This window comes from Pseudopipra pipra, chromosome 3 (assembly GCF_036250125.1).
Source record: "Pseudopipra pipra isolate bDixPip1 chromosome 3, bDixPip1.hap1, whole genome shotgun sequence".
NCBI classification, from domain to species: Eukaryota; Metazoa; Chordata; class Aves; order Passeriformes; family Pipridae; genus Pseudopipra; species Pseudopipra pipra.
This window is the reverse complement of record NC_087551.1, coordinates 83,563,737-83,576,965: the sequence shown is the minus strand read 5'-3', so window position 1 is coordinate 83,576,965 and position 13,229 is coordinate 83,563,737.

Sequence of the window (13,229 nt, the reverse complement as noted above, 5' to 3'; positions counted from 1 at the left end):
TTGTTATTTCTTTTAGCTGGATCAGTTACCTAATCCAGTGAGGCAGCAAGAACACAAAAAAGCAGTGGGGGAAATGGTGAAGACGCACCAGTGTGATGGCCTTAGGTACTGCAATGTCCTGCATGAAGACGCAAACCCACAAAGGGCAATCCAAGTTACAAGCCTTGTCATGATGCAGGAAGCCCACAGTGAGCTGCTGAGAACTGTCAACTGGGAGTTATGACAAGTCTAAGCATTTTCTGGTCTCTCCTCTGAATCTTCAGGAAATCACTGTGCCTATTAGGTTGTAGGAAAGGCTGAATGAGGGCAATCCACAGATCTTCTGAACTTGAAGTATAGGCGTGATTCACAATCTGTAATTAATCTCAGCTAGACAACTTTAAAATACCTGGTTTTGTGAGCTTTGTACCATCAGTTCCCCTAATAATCTGTGTGGAGAATTGACCTGCCATGCAGGTGAATAAAGCAATCTGATATCTTAAAGGCTAGTTTCCACAAGATGAATATTTAAGATGAGGTATCTGTTTCTCCCCATGGAATATAAAGGAAACTGAAGGTAGCCAGCTGATTGACATAATGAAAGGTTATTTTTTTAGACACAGAGTGGACAGAAGCCAATTTTAAATACTTAGGACACTCATGTAGGATGGTGGCGTTTCTGCTTCTAAGTTCAGGCATGTTAACACATTTTGTATATCAATGCTGGCTAAAACAGAAGGACTAACTAAAGCTTCTCCCAAGTAAAAGAGGTAATTGTGTCACACTGTGATTGAGGGGGAATCCTTTATGGGCAGCAGTTCCAAGAGAGAGCATGGAGACTCTTTAGGCCAGCGTGATTCCTTCTGCATCTCCCAAAATGCAGAAGATGTCAATTTGAATATCATCTGACTAGACCCAGCATCTCTGTTAGACAAATGATTCACCTACTTGCTGTCATTTTAAACACAGAGTCTGACTACAATTTAAAAGAGGTCACCACAGCAGCCAGGGCTTCCTGGCAAAAAGCCACTGGTATGTGGCATGCGTACCTGAAGGTTGTTTTCTGGATAAAAATCTCAAAACTAGTTTAAAAATCAGGTATGCCTTGCATAAGATGGAAATCAAAAGCTACTCCAACCCTGATACACAAAGCAGATATTTTGGCTCCCAAAGAGTTTTGCAGTTAAGAAAGGAGACATTCTTCAGGCTGGGCAGCAGCTGAGCAGGACCTGTTTGAAATGCAGATTTTTCAGAGTAGCATTGAGAAACCAACATACTTTGCTAGATCCAGCAGAAATCCCAAAACAAAAGTCTGTGTCTGCAACACCCTGTACATAACAGAAATCAAATTGCTAAAACACTTTAAAAACTCAGCAGTTGGATACTTCATAGTGGGTAGTACTTGAGTTTGGTCATTTTTCAGTTTCCAAAAACACATGCTTAAAAGTACAGCAGTAATTTATTCATCTGCTTTCTCTATTAGTTTTCACTAACTTTGCAACCTAGGTAGTATCTATTAAGCCAAAGGTCGTCCAACTTTTTAAATATACAGGATAACAATCAAGTTGCAACTGAATAAAAAATAAATACTACCTTTAATCCCATACTAATTGTTATCTCTTCCTCAGGAACATAAGCTGTAGATTTGCCAAATCCATTTGCTTTGTTAATTAGAATTCGATAGTGAGGAGTATTTTTTAGATCCTGTAAAAATAGAAAGAAAATAAATAACCTCAAAGAGAGATGCTGACTAAAGATTACTAAAGATTATTAAAGATAACTCTCAGTAGGCTTACAGAACCTAAATCCACTGGATATATACATACAGCCAGTTCATTTTTATTATTTTACCAGGGTCAGTTTGGAAAATTAAATATAAAGCAATCAGAACTGCAATACACAAAATTCTTGCCACATCTGAAACATTTTTTAAGAGTCAAGACTTTAATTAACCTTTTCTCCTGCAGACCTTGTAATATCCCTGCTTTTTGTATGTAGGTCCCATGACAATCTGTAATGACCCTTCTTCCTTCACAAGTGGCAGCAGAACTCCAGAGAGGAAGAGGCAAATTCAGAACACCTCCAGCAGTCGTAGTGCTGATCCTGGAGAGAGCTAAGGCAACTTCTATGTGTGTATATATATAAATCTTCCATCAAAGAAGTACCTATGAAAACAAATCCTGGGCCAAGGTCCCACCATGTTCATTGCTATCCATAAACATTCCTGCCCAAAGTAACCCAGAATCTAAACACAAAAAAGTGATGGATGAATACAGACGGCCGGAGCTTATGAAGCAGTCAGTATCAATCAGTGTGACAGGCACTGGCCTCTGCTCAGCAATTTAGTAAAGATGTGGAAGTCAGAGGAAGGCAAGGAAAAGCTGGGCTGAAAGCCTGGCTGATCTTTCAAGGGGATTTGCAAGGACCAAGCTTAGTAATTGCTGCCTAGAGGTCAGAAGGCATTTTGCATAGCTGATGCATGTAATATGATAGGTAAAGGCAATTAAAAAATACCAAAGCCAGCAAAATACACATTTAAACCATGTGCCATTGCTATTGAAATAGAAACAATAAAGATGAACACAACGCCACTGAGAGAGTAGAACAATATAAGGTACATAAAAAGAATAGGAGTGTCTGCTGAGAAATTCTTGGGAGTTCAGCTGGTGACAATGCCACTGAGAGCAGAAAAGAAAGCAAGGACGCAGGTGTTTTAGGAGCAAAAGATGAGCAGTAGTCAGATAAAATAACAGCAGTGATGGAACCAAATGCACAAAACAGGACTGAATATCTGTTCCCAGCTGAACATGAATTCTCTGCTACAGGCAGTTTTTCATTTTTTCCTCATTTTCAGGAAATTTCCTCGTGATTAGTGTCTTCCTGCCACTTAAGCAGCATGTCAGTGGCATACAGAGTAGGCAGCACTGTATTACCAGATCAGCACTGTCAACAAAGATTTAGCATTTGATTGTTCAAGGACAACAAGTACTTAGGCTAGAGAAATTCAAAAACTTCAAGAATTCTAACAAAAATGTGGTTTTAAATAGATCTGCACTCCAAGTATCCAGCTAACTGAAACTGGTTAAACACAGACAATTACTTGCATTTCTTAGGTGCAATGAAGATGTCACCAGTTATGGATGATCATATAAAAGATTTAACATCCTCTCAACTTTAGTAGCACAGCACAAGAAATCCATTCAGACATAATAGGTTGACACTGCTACTTTAAATACAGCCTGTGTATTAAAAGTGAGTAATTTTAATTTGAGATATGTCCAGTAAAATCCTGACCAGTGAAGCTTAACCAACCAGTGGTGCAAAAGCCAAGCTCTACTGGGACCACAGCACAGAAGCAGTGGAGGTAATGCTCAGCTGCACAAGTGATATGGGACTCTGGAGTATTTCCCAGTAGGATAGCAGGAAGGAGGTCTGAAACAGTATTTCCGAGTGTTTTTTTAACCTGAGTTATTCTATTTATGTATTAATAAAGCAAGAGTTTAGTACATTCAAATGTGTTTCCTTGGAGGTTATTTGGGTTGAAGCCATTCTTCTGGAGTGTCAGCTGTTACATCCCATCCGACAATGACTCCGGAATAGCCAAATCTTTTGTGACTTATTACCTGTCCCACATGGAACTGAACATATTCAGGCTTTGGACTATGAACTGGAGTTGATTCTAATTTAACAAAGAAAGAGACTTAACAAGGATAAGAGTCTGACCAACATTTAAACAGAAATTCTTCTGACTTCTACCGGAAGAGAACTGACAAGGTGAACTAAAGAAAAACAGGGGTTTTTTTCTCCCCCAGAATATTACTGTGATATTTGAGAAAGCAGCATGCACTAAGGAAGGTGGTTTTCTGTTTGTATGCCTTTGATATTACATAGGGGACTTAACAGGGTTTTGGAAATCATTAAAGGTGTGTGCATTTGACAATTAGTTAAGCCTTATATGCAGTATTTTACAGTGCTTACACACAGTAACTGCTTGTGACATTAGGTTTTTCCAGGTTAGGTCACAGAATTCTTCTGTTCAGTCTGATTGCAGGGAACTTTTTTCCAGGAACAGACCAGTCAATTGTTTCTTTTTCCTTTTATGAAGTTGATCTAAATCAGTTCATTTGAATCAAGTGAAAGCTGTACCACTGTTCATATGTCACTACAAAATAGGCACACTCAGATGTATTCAATGACATAGATACATATAATATATCATATTGATATTGATACTGATACACAACACAGGGGAAAGGCCTTGGATTTTACATCTTCTGTTTTGCTTACTCATGTTTAGAGATGTCATGGTTTGAGATAGTCTCAAAATCCAATTCCCTAGTTCCATCCCCCCTCCCACATCTCAGCCCAATGTGAGATGGGTTTTTCCAGACAAAACACACCAGACTCAAAGTGGGGGAAAGGGAATATATTACAATGACTGTACAAATAAATACCATATCACATTATACACACGATCACAAACTATCTCTACCATGACATATAGTATTTACAGTGGATCAGGTCTCCTCTCCCCTCCAAATAAAAGTCCAGGAGGGAAAGAAGGACAGATCCCTTCCAGTCTCTGAGCAGCAGCATCTTCTAAGGCAGTCTGTCTTCTGCATGCAGCAGTTGTGGCTGGCTTTCTGCCAGCACCCACAAGGGAGGTATCCAAGTCTCTCTCTCGGCCCCATCGCCTCCAACCGAGGGGTCTTCCGTGGGCTTCGTAACCCCAGACAAGGTCATTTCACCACGTCATATCACGAAGACACAGGGGGGTCTTCATGATGGTCTGGTATCTCTTGCAGGGCCTCTGTGCCCTGTCTCTCAGGCTGCCACCATGGCAGCAGTGCGAGGGGGGAGCCAAGTCAACTCCCCCCACATTCCATCTGGCCGTCCCGGTCCAGCTCCGGGATGTCTTTTGAGCTTGTTAGCTCCTCTCTCTCCGATACTGCTGTACTCCAAGGCTCCTCTCAAATAGGAGTCCATGCCCCTCTTTTCCAAGAGGGTCTCCAAGGGAGTTTTGGGGAATCTGGTACAGTCTTACCCCAAACTCTGTGTCTCAGCTGCTGGCTCTCTTTTCTCCTCCATTTCCAGGAGTCTTCTCTCCGGTGCTGCATGTTTCTTTCTGCTGCTCCTCCAGTTCAGGTCCTTATCTCTGGCTCTCTGCCACCGTTTCTCTGGTCGGTCCCGGCTGCTGTTCTGTGCCCATGGAGAAAACATCTCCCAGCATAACTACAGGCACCTAGCCCAGCTTTATACTGTTCCAGGTCCCCGCAGCCCCCAGCCAGGGGCTGGGAGGGCCCAGAGGGCCCAAGGGGCTTAGAGCCCCTTCCTCGTGGCTCTACAACATGGCCACCACTCCTACAACAACCAAAACTACAACTCTTCTCTTCCGGTCTGGTTGTGAGATATTGACATTTCTGCAGGAGCGCCCATTGGGCAGAACTTCAAAACTTCCAAGGGTTTCCACCCCTTGGGGTCTACCACTTCTCTTAGCCTCTGGGGGAAAACAAGGTCCAAACCACTACAACAGAGAAGAGAAGAGTAAAGAAAAAAAAGACTACTATTTACAAACTAAATACAGAAATCTACTATAGAAGACCTTATAGACAATAATAACACAGCAAGATCCAAAAGGATTGCGAAGACTCCAATACCTGCAAAATAAGAATGGGGCTTTGCTTCATTGTCACCAGTTTTAGTTTTCTCCATAGTACCAATTCCTAAAATGTAAAATGAATAACCCAACTTTCAAACAAGGTCTTTAGAAACTGAGTTTCAGTAATAATCAGAAGGCCACTTATCCTATCTTAGCTGTTTGTCTGAAGAGAGGAATACTGCAAAGCCTTTGACACAAACTTCTTCACAATTTGAAGCCTGCATAAGTGTTTTACGTTGAAACTACATTTAAGGAATACACAAGAAAAACAACTTTGTTCCAACAGGAAAAAACAGTATGAATCTAATTTCTTTGAATATGTAACTCTACAGTTGCATTAGAATTTCTGTATTAGAGGAAAGAAACCCATTTATTTTATAGAGGTGAGAAAATACTATTCTGAATTCTAACAGAGTGATTCTTCAGTATCTTTTGTAAAATCTTTAAAAATTGATTAACACTGGTATGGACAAGGTGTCTGGCTATAAGTCCCAGCTTAAGGCTGCAGTAAGTAGAGCTTTTCCTTCTGCACTAGACTGAATTTCATCTGAATTTAAAGGGCGGGGGCTAGGGAGGGATCTCCTTAGAAAGGAGAAATGGCATGTTTTCCATTGCTATTGTGAAAAAGAGAAAGGGTAAAGAAACAATGGGCAAACTGAACATTTACAGGGTGGGAAGCTTTCAAATACTCCTTCTGCAGACAATGTAACAGCAACAGTCTATGAACAGAGGTATTTGGGTTAACATTCTTCACGTATACTTGTCAGCAATCTGTTGGTGCCAGAGAACTAGGGGTTGTCCTGGTCTCCTTCCTCTTTGATGGTGTCCACCACTGTCCCTCTTTCAGTCTTACTCCCTTTACCTGCCTGGAAGGAAGTGAACGCGGGTTCCATAGCTGTGCAAACAATGCTCTTTTAGAAAGTTTTCGTTTAGCTCAGATGTGTAGGAAGATTTAAGGTTGACAAATACCTTTTAACAGAAAGAGGAATGGGCAAATAGCTTCACTTGCTCAACTGCATTATTAAGAACAGCAGCTCATATGGTTGGTTTGGAAGGTCTCAAATGCCATTATTTTTAGGATAACCAATTATTTATAATATATTCAGAAGAAAAGCAGCTCCAACTATATACAAATAATCAAAGGATCATTTGGTCTTTATCTTTAGATATGCATGGAGCTTTCCACAAAGTTTCAAAGCAATATATGGTGAACCTAAGAAGAGCACAGTTTCTGTTTCCAGGCATAGACCATTCCCCTAGGTTTTGGTGGGAGCAAAACTAAGTCTGGATCCTCCACAGTTCAGAGGACTTGACACCCTTGATTATTGTACATAGATCAATAATAAAGGATCTTTGAAGGTCCAGACAGGGTAAAATCTGTGGAGTATTTCTATTGTACAAGAATTCAGTTTCACAAATATGCTGTTCAAAGTCACAAAAGAAGCCTATGGACAGTCTTCTTAAATTAAAATGGTGTGTATATATAAATGGATGTAATTTTATTTTTTCTAGACCAACTCACTGTCACATGACCAATAATCAAGATTCTCCTTCCTCTTAAACCCACAAATTTTTTGCCTGTGTTTCCTAATTCAATTTCAAGTTTTCTTGAACTACCATATAGTGCATAAGACATCCATCCAGTGTGGTAGGATCTCATCCCACAAACATGTAGCTGCTTACAAACATTAATGTGCTTAGTCATCTTGACTTCACAGTCAGATAAATTTAGAGGAAAAAGTGTATAAAATTACTGCCATGATTTACGTTTAGCTTTGCATGGAGTTCAAATTTTGATGTTTGTGTAGAAAATAGGCACAAGGTTTTCAAGTTCTAAATCAGGCTCAACAAGCAAATGAGAGATGCTTCCTCTTTGTCATTTTTTTCCCCACAGCATATCTTCCTGTTAAAAAGAAACCATGTAACACCCTACCTTGTCTTCGATAGCCACAGCTTTAAATGATTTGACCATGCATCCAGACTCAAGTAAGGTCTTGTAGGCAGCTCCAAGAGGCAGTTATCCTTTAGTAGTAAAAATTGTCATCATACTGGTTTTAAAACCTTCTCTAGTATTTTTATATAGCTTTTTAATATTTAAGGCTTCTGTAGCAAACAGGAAAAAAGGTCAGTGACTAGGAACAGGTTCTCCTCAAGATTGCAAATGAATATTCTCTCAATCGTTACTTGTACCAGTAAACCATATCTAAATTTTAGAAAATAGCATTTTTCATTACAAGGTTTCTTGCTTCCTCTACTCAGACCATAGGAATTGCTGAATTGCATCAGATTCTGCAGTTTCGACTGTTACTCGAGAAGACTGAGCATCAAACATTCAAAAAATGGTGCACGTAATCAAAAGACTATTAAAAAGAGCTTAAATGTTTTTGCATAAATTGAAATAGTACGTAGCTGACTCGTGCCATGAGGCCTGAAAATTATTTAACTCTGGGTACACACAAAGTCAGGCTTAGTTCTTTTTTTAAACAGGCCAATCTTTTGCTCTTATTACTTCTGTAGTTCCACAGATGAACTACACAGCCAGTGCACTGCACAGGCCACACTGTTAAAACTAAGTCTCTCTTTGAATGGTTCATTTTCAAGATACTAACATTTGCCAATGGTTACCACTATCAAAAATTTAGATCTGATGCAATATTCTCCACTTTACATTTGAAGATGGATGTGTGAGACTCTGTCAATACATAACTTCTCTAATTCATATACAGAATGCTGCTCCTTACTTAATTCTGTCATTGTGACTGCCTTAACTAATTCACTATGATTTTGTTGGGAAAGAGTCTGCACTGAGTCATACTGTGCAAGAAAATCTGTAAGTGTCAAAACATGATGGAAAATTAGAAATAGTGTTACTCATCAAATGCTTCATTTTCCCCTTTTGAAAGGGCCATAATAACCCACAGTAATGCACATTGGAATATCCAAAGCAGAATGAAATTCTGAGGCATATTCATGCACTCAGACTGTACCGATTTTTGTGGGAAAAAATAATGGTTGCTATTCAAATTTGAAGGACATCGTTAAACAACTAAATACAGTTCCATTAAGCCACAAAAATGTCTGAGGTATGATTTGAATGTTGTTTTGGTATAGGAATAGCCAGTGTGTCCCACCCACACTCCAGCTTTCCAGGACAAAGGGTCATTGGGGATGAGAAAGAGAACTGTCTTATAAATAAATGCAGTAAGGAAGGAGACTCTTACAACCTCTCTGTTATTTGGATGCATTCAACAGAGTCTGTTCCATACCACTGGGATATGAAATATTGTGCAGGAAGAGCAAATAGCAGCATGTAAACCTACAGAGCTGCAGCTGCATTGATGTGAGGCATTTCAACAGGAAGTTTCTTCTAAGACACTTCCTTGCTCCCTACTCTGAAAAGAGAAAAAAAAAAAAAAAAAAAAAAAAGAAAATACGTAGCTGTGAGCTTTGCTAGCTGTGTAGTAGTTAAAAGTTTCCTTCAGATTGTTTTGTTGATTCATAGCATCTGTACTCAATCATTTCAGTTACAGCCAGAGCACACCTGAATTAGGCCCCTTTAACTGCATTAAATCTGAGGATACTTATAAAAATTAATAGAAGACCAAAGTAGACAGCTTCACAAGACCAAGAAAGTGAAAATCCGCTTTTAAGAGTTACACAGACATTTTTCATTGTTAAACAAAAACCCAAAATAAACAAACAAACAAAAAAAAAAAAGGAAAAGGAACTGGGAAGTTGCATAGTTTCCTAATTTGCAGTAAAAAGCTGTTCTCTGTGAACAAAATTTATCGTGCTGCTTTGTCATCTAATTAGGTGTATTAAACACATCTGACATACCAGATTGATGGCCTCAAGAATAATCTATTTAGATTCAGTGATTATTGCACATCTGATAGAACTAAGGGATATTTCTTTCAAACTGAAGGCACACATAGCATACCAAGTTGATAACAACATGTGCCACAGTCCCATCACTAGATTAGAAAAGGATTTTACATTGACATTCATTCCACAGGCACATGCCACACCATAGCTGTGTATTAAGATATTCATGACTCTTCTTCCCCATCAAATTAAGATATTCACCTTCACCTGAGGAGTGCATTTACTGTCTTTTTAAGTCTGTGAGGCTTTTTCAAATCAGAACTAAGACTTTCTGAAATTTGAGACTTGTATCTTTTACACCGGTGTTCTCAGAGTGTGCAGGTTTGCTGCAACATTCATTGTCATCTACACATACTCTGTTCTCTAGGAGTGGCTGTTACAGCTCCTACTCTCTACTTTAGTGCAGTACTCAGCCTGCAAGCACCATCAATTCATTTCAGTTGTGTCTGAGTTGCTTCTAGTTCCTGCTATCCTAATTTATGTAATTTACAAAATAATTTGGGTTACTGTAATATACACAGCACGTGCACATGAAAACTTAGATTTATGAAAACTGCCTGGAAAAAGTAGCCCAGATCACAAAACATTGCCAAAGGAGGCCCAAAGAATATTGTAAGGAATATCAAAACATCTTTGTGTGTGATGAAGCATTACCACAAACTGTAACTTTCACTTCTGCATCACCTGCTTTAGAGCCAGCAGCAAAGAAAAAACAACTAATTTTAGACATCATCAGTAGTTGTACATGTAGTGTAGTCGTTTACCCTTGTACATTGAGGGGGCGGGGAGGAAGAGGCACAAATTAGTTCAACCAAATACCCCTGCTAGGCCGGAGGGCTGGACAGGACCCGCGGGTATCGCCACCGCATTGCCCAGGGCACTTACACAGCACGACCGTACAACTTCTGCCCCTGCAGGTCTTCCGCCTGTTTCTAAAATCAGCTTTTTGAGCGGCCTGATCCACCAGACAGAACGAATGCGGTAGCAGATGTAGTGTTATCCCGGCCTGAGAATCCCAAAGAAATAAAATACTTCCCTGCACATTCCGAGCACCCGGAGACCCGTCGGACGCGCGCTGTGCCTGTGCCCCCCCAGCAGGGCCGGGCCGCAGCCCCTTGTGCCGGAGCTGCAGGGCAGCAGGGGACCCCCCTTCCCGGGCCTGCCCTCCCGGACCCTCTCCCAGCGGCGCCGGCAGCGCATTCCAGCCCGGCCCGTGGCGCAGCTCCGGGCGGCGGGGCCGGGACCCCCCACCCAGGTGTGACGGGCGGGGCTGCCGGGGCAGGTGGGGCCTCTGGGGAGCGGCGGGACGGGCTTCGTGCCCTCCTCTGCATAAAGGTGTGAACGCCTGAAATGAACCGGGAGTGGCGAGAGCGGAGCCTGAGCCGGGTTCTCAGCCAGGGGCTTTGTCCCCTTCTCTCGTCTTCCCATCGCATGAAAAAGCTCCCAGGGCAGATGGGATCAGAATTTCGTATTCTCGAAATGCAGCAAACACCTGGGTGGACTTTACACCCTGACAGCTTTAAAGAGTTATAAAGAAAGAAATAAAAAGTTCTAATTTATTTCTGCAGGCTCACCTGAAGTAAATGATATTTTCAACTTCCTTATATAAGTATTTTTCCTGTGAAGGTGGGCAAGCATCTTTAACCTTCCCTGAACGGAAGTCCAGAGGAAGTTCTCTCGTGTGAAGTTTATGCAAAATGTGTCCTAATGCAAAGCTGTAACCCAGCTTCATGGTGTGCCTCTCACCACCCTGCTGGTACTTCAGAGAGGACTTGGTGGTGGTCTCTGGGCCGGGCTTTGTCACAGATAGAAGGTGGCACAGCTGAAACAGAAGTCTCTGTGTGGTTTCGATAGTGCTCATGTCAGTGCCCAACAGAAACTCTGGGCCTGCCACTGCTGGGCTGCTGCAGCGGGAGTCAAAGCCCATCAATGAGTCTCCTCCATATGACAGATTTCTTTGGTGTAAATTCAACAGCAATCAGATTTGCTATGACACCCAGTCAGAGTGGGAGCAAACTCAAACTGCAAATGATCCAGAGAGATGAGAGCAAAGGGAACGTTACAGACAAGAAGGGAAATTCAGCAGTAGCAAATATCAAGCCTTATCGAGAGAGGAAATGTTCCAGCTATCACTTTTCACATACTGAGCACAGCTCTGTGAAGGGCAATACTGTGAAAAAACCCCAAAATGTTATCAAGCTGTACCTAGTGATCATGTGGGAACTAAGTGGCTGGGCTTAAGGTTTTGTTTGTTGATGGATTTAAACCTGTGCAACACGTCAGGAACGCCCACTTGAAAACACGACTACTGGCTTAAACTAGAAGTACAAATTTTACCTAAGAAAACTAGTTTTTTAATCATGGAACCATAGAATAGTTTGAGTTGGAAGGGACCTTTTCAAGGTCATCTAGTCCTGCAATGAGCAGGGCCATCTTCAGCTAGATCAGGTTGCTCAGAGCAACCTATTTGCCCTGCACAGCCCACCCCAAGGAAAACAGACTCTTTGGGCCATCGTGGCCGTTTGCATCACACCAGCCCAGGCTGCAGTAAACAGAGGGACTTAACTGCTCCCTTGGGCAAAACGCCAGGAGCCACATAAACACCTGGTCCTACCTCAGGGAGGCTGAAGGTTTTAAAGTATGTCTCAAGCAACTTATTACTACCCAAACATTAAGATGCCTTTCAAAAATACAAAGTAAATCAGATTGCAAGACCAAGATGCTTCTGTTACAAGACAGGTTCTTCCCCGTGTGCTTGAGCAGAGGTTTTTGGTGCAAGAGCCAGAAAGAAAACTGTGTGTCTGTCATGACTCAGAGGTGGGCAGAGAAGAGGCCAAAGCCAGAGGAAAATTACAACATCATAAATTAGCATGCAAGAATAAAAAACCAACCCTGACCATGAGACAATTTCAGATGATCTGCCCTTTCACAAGACAAAGGTTATGTGAATTTTCTGACAATTTTCCTAAATAATTTAACCTCTCATTTCCCTTGTAACTTTATCCAACAGAAGAGTTTAGTATTAACACACATTTTACAACCTCAAACCCTTTAAAAGCATTAAACAGCATAAAAGTTTTGAGTTCTAGATATTTAATCTTTCCCCACATACTTGTTCATTCAGAGTGACTGATGTCAGTGAAGGACAATGGTACAAACTGCACATACACTCAACTCCTCATGTCGAGATTCTAGTTGGGTAAAAATAGGCAGTGTATTGAGAGGCAATCACTAACTAATGACTTGTAACTCTTTCTTAAGTTTTTGACAACTGTATTCCATTTCTTAGCAGTTTATGGAAGCTTACACCACTTTCCTTAATAATAAAGAGAACTCAAATTTTGAATGAGGTGCTTGAATTTCAGAAAAATAACCCTACTAGATTTCTCTGCTATAGAATACAAATACAGTCATTCCTTCTAGTATTTTAATCGTATTCTAACTAGGTTTGCATTTTAAGTTACAGTCTTTATTATTTTGAATATCCTTGTTCAAAGTCAAATTCAGAGATCTGAGACAAAACACAAATTAACAGATGAGGCTGCCTGGCCCTTGAATGCTAACATTATTTGAAGTCAGTACCTTCAGGAATATGCCTCTGCAGAAATCTGATGCTGAATGAATTGATTACCTGCCTCTGCTCTTGTTTCCTCTTTCTCTTTTTTTTTTTTTCTTTTTTTTCCCCACTAATGTATCTGCAAGCTAA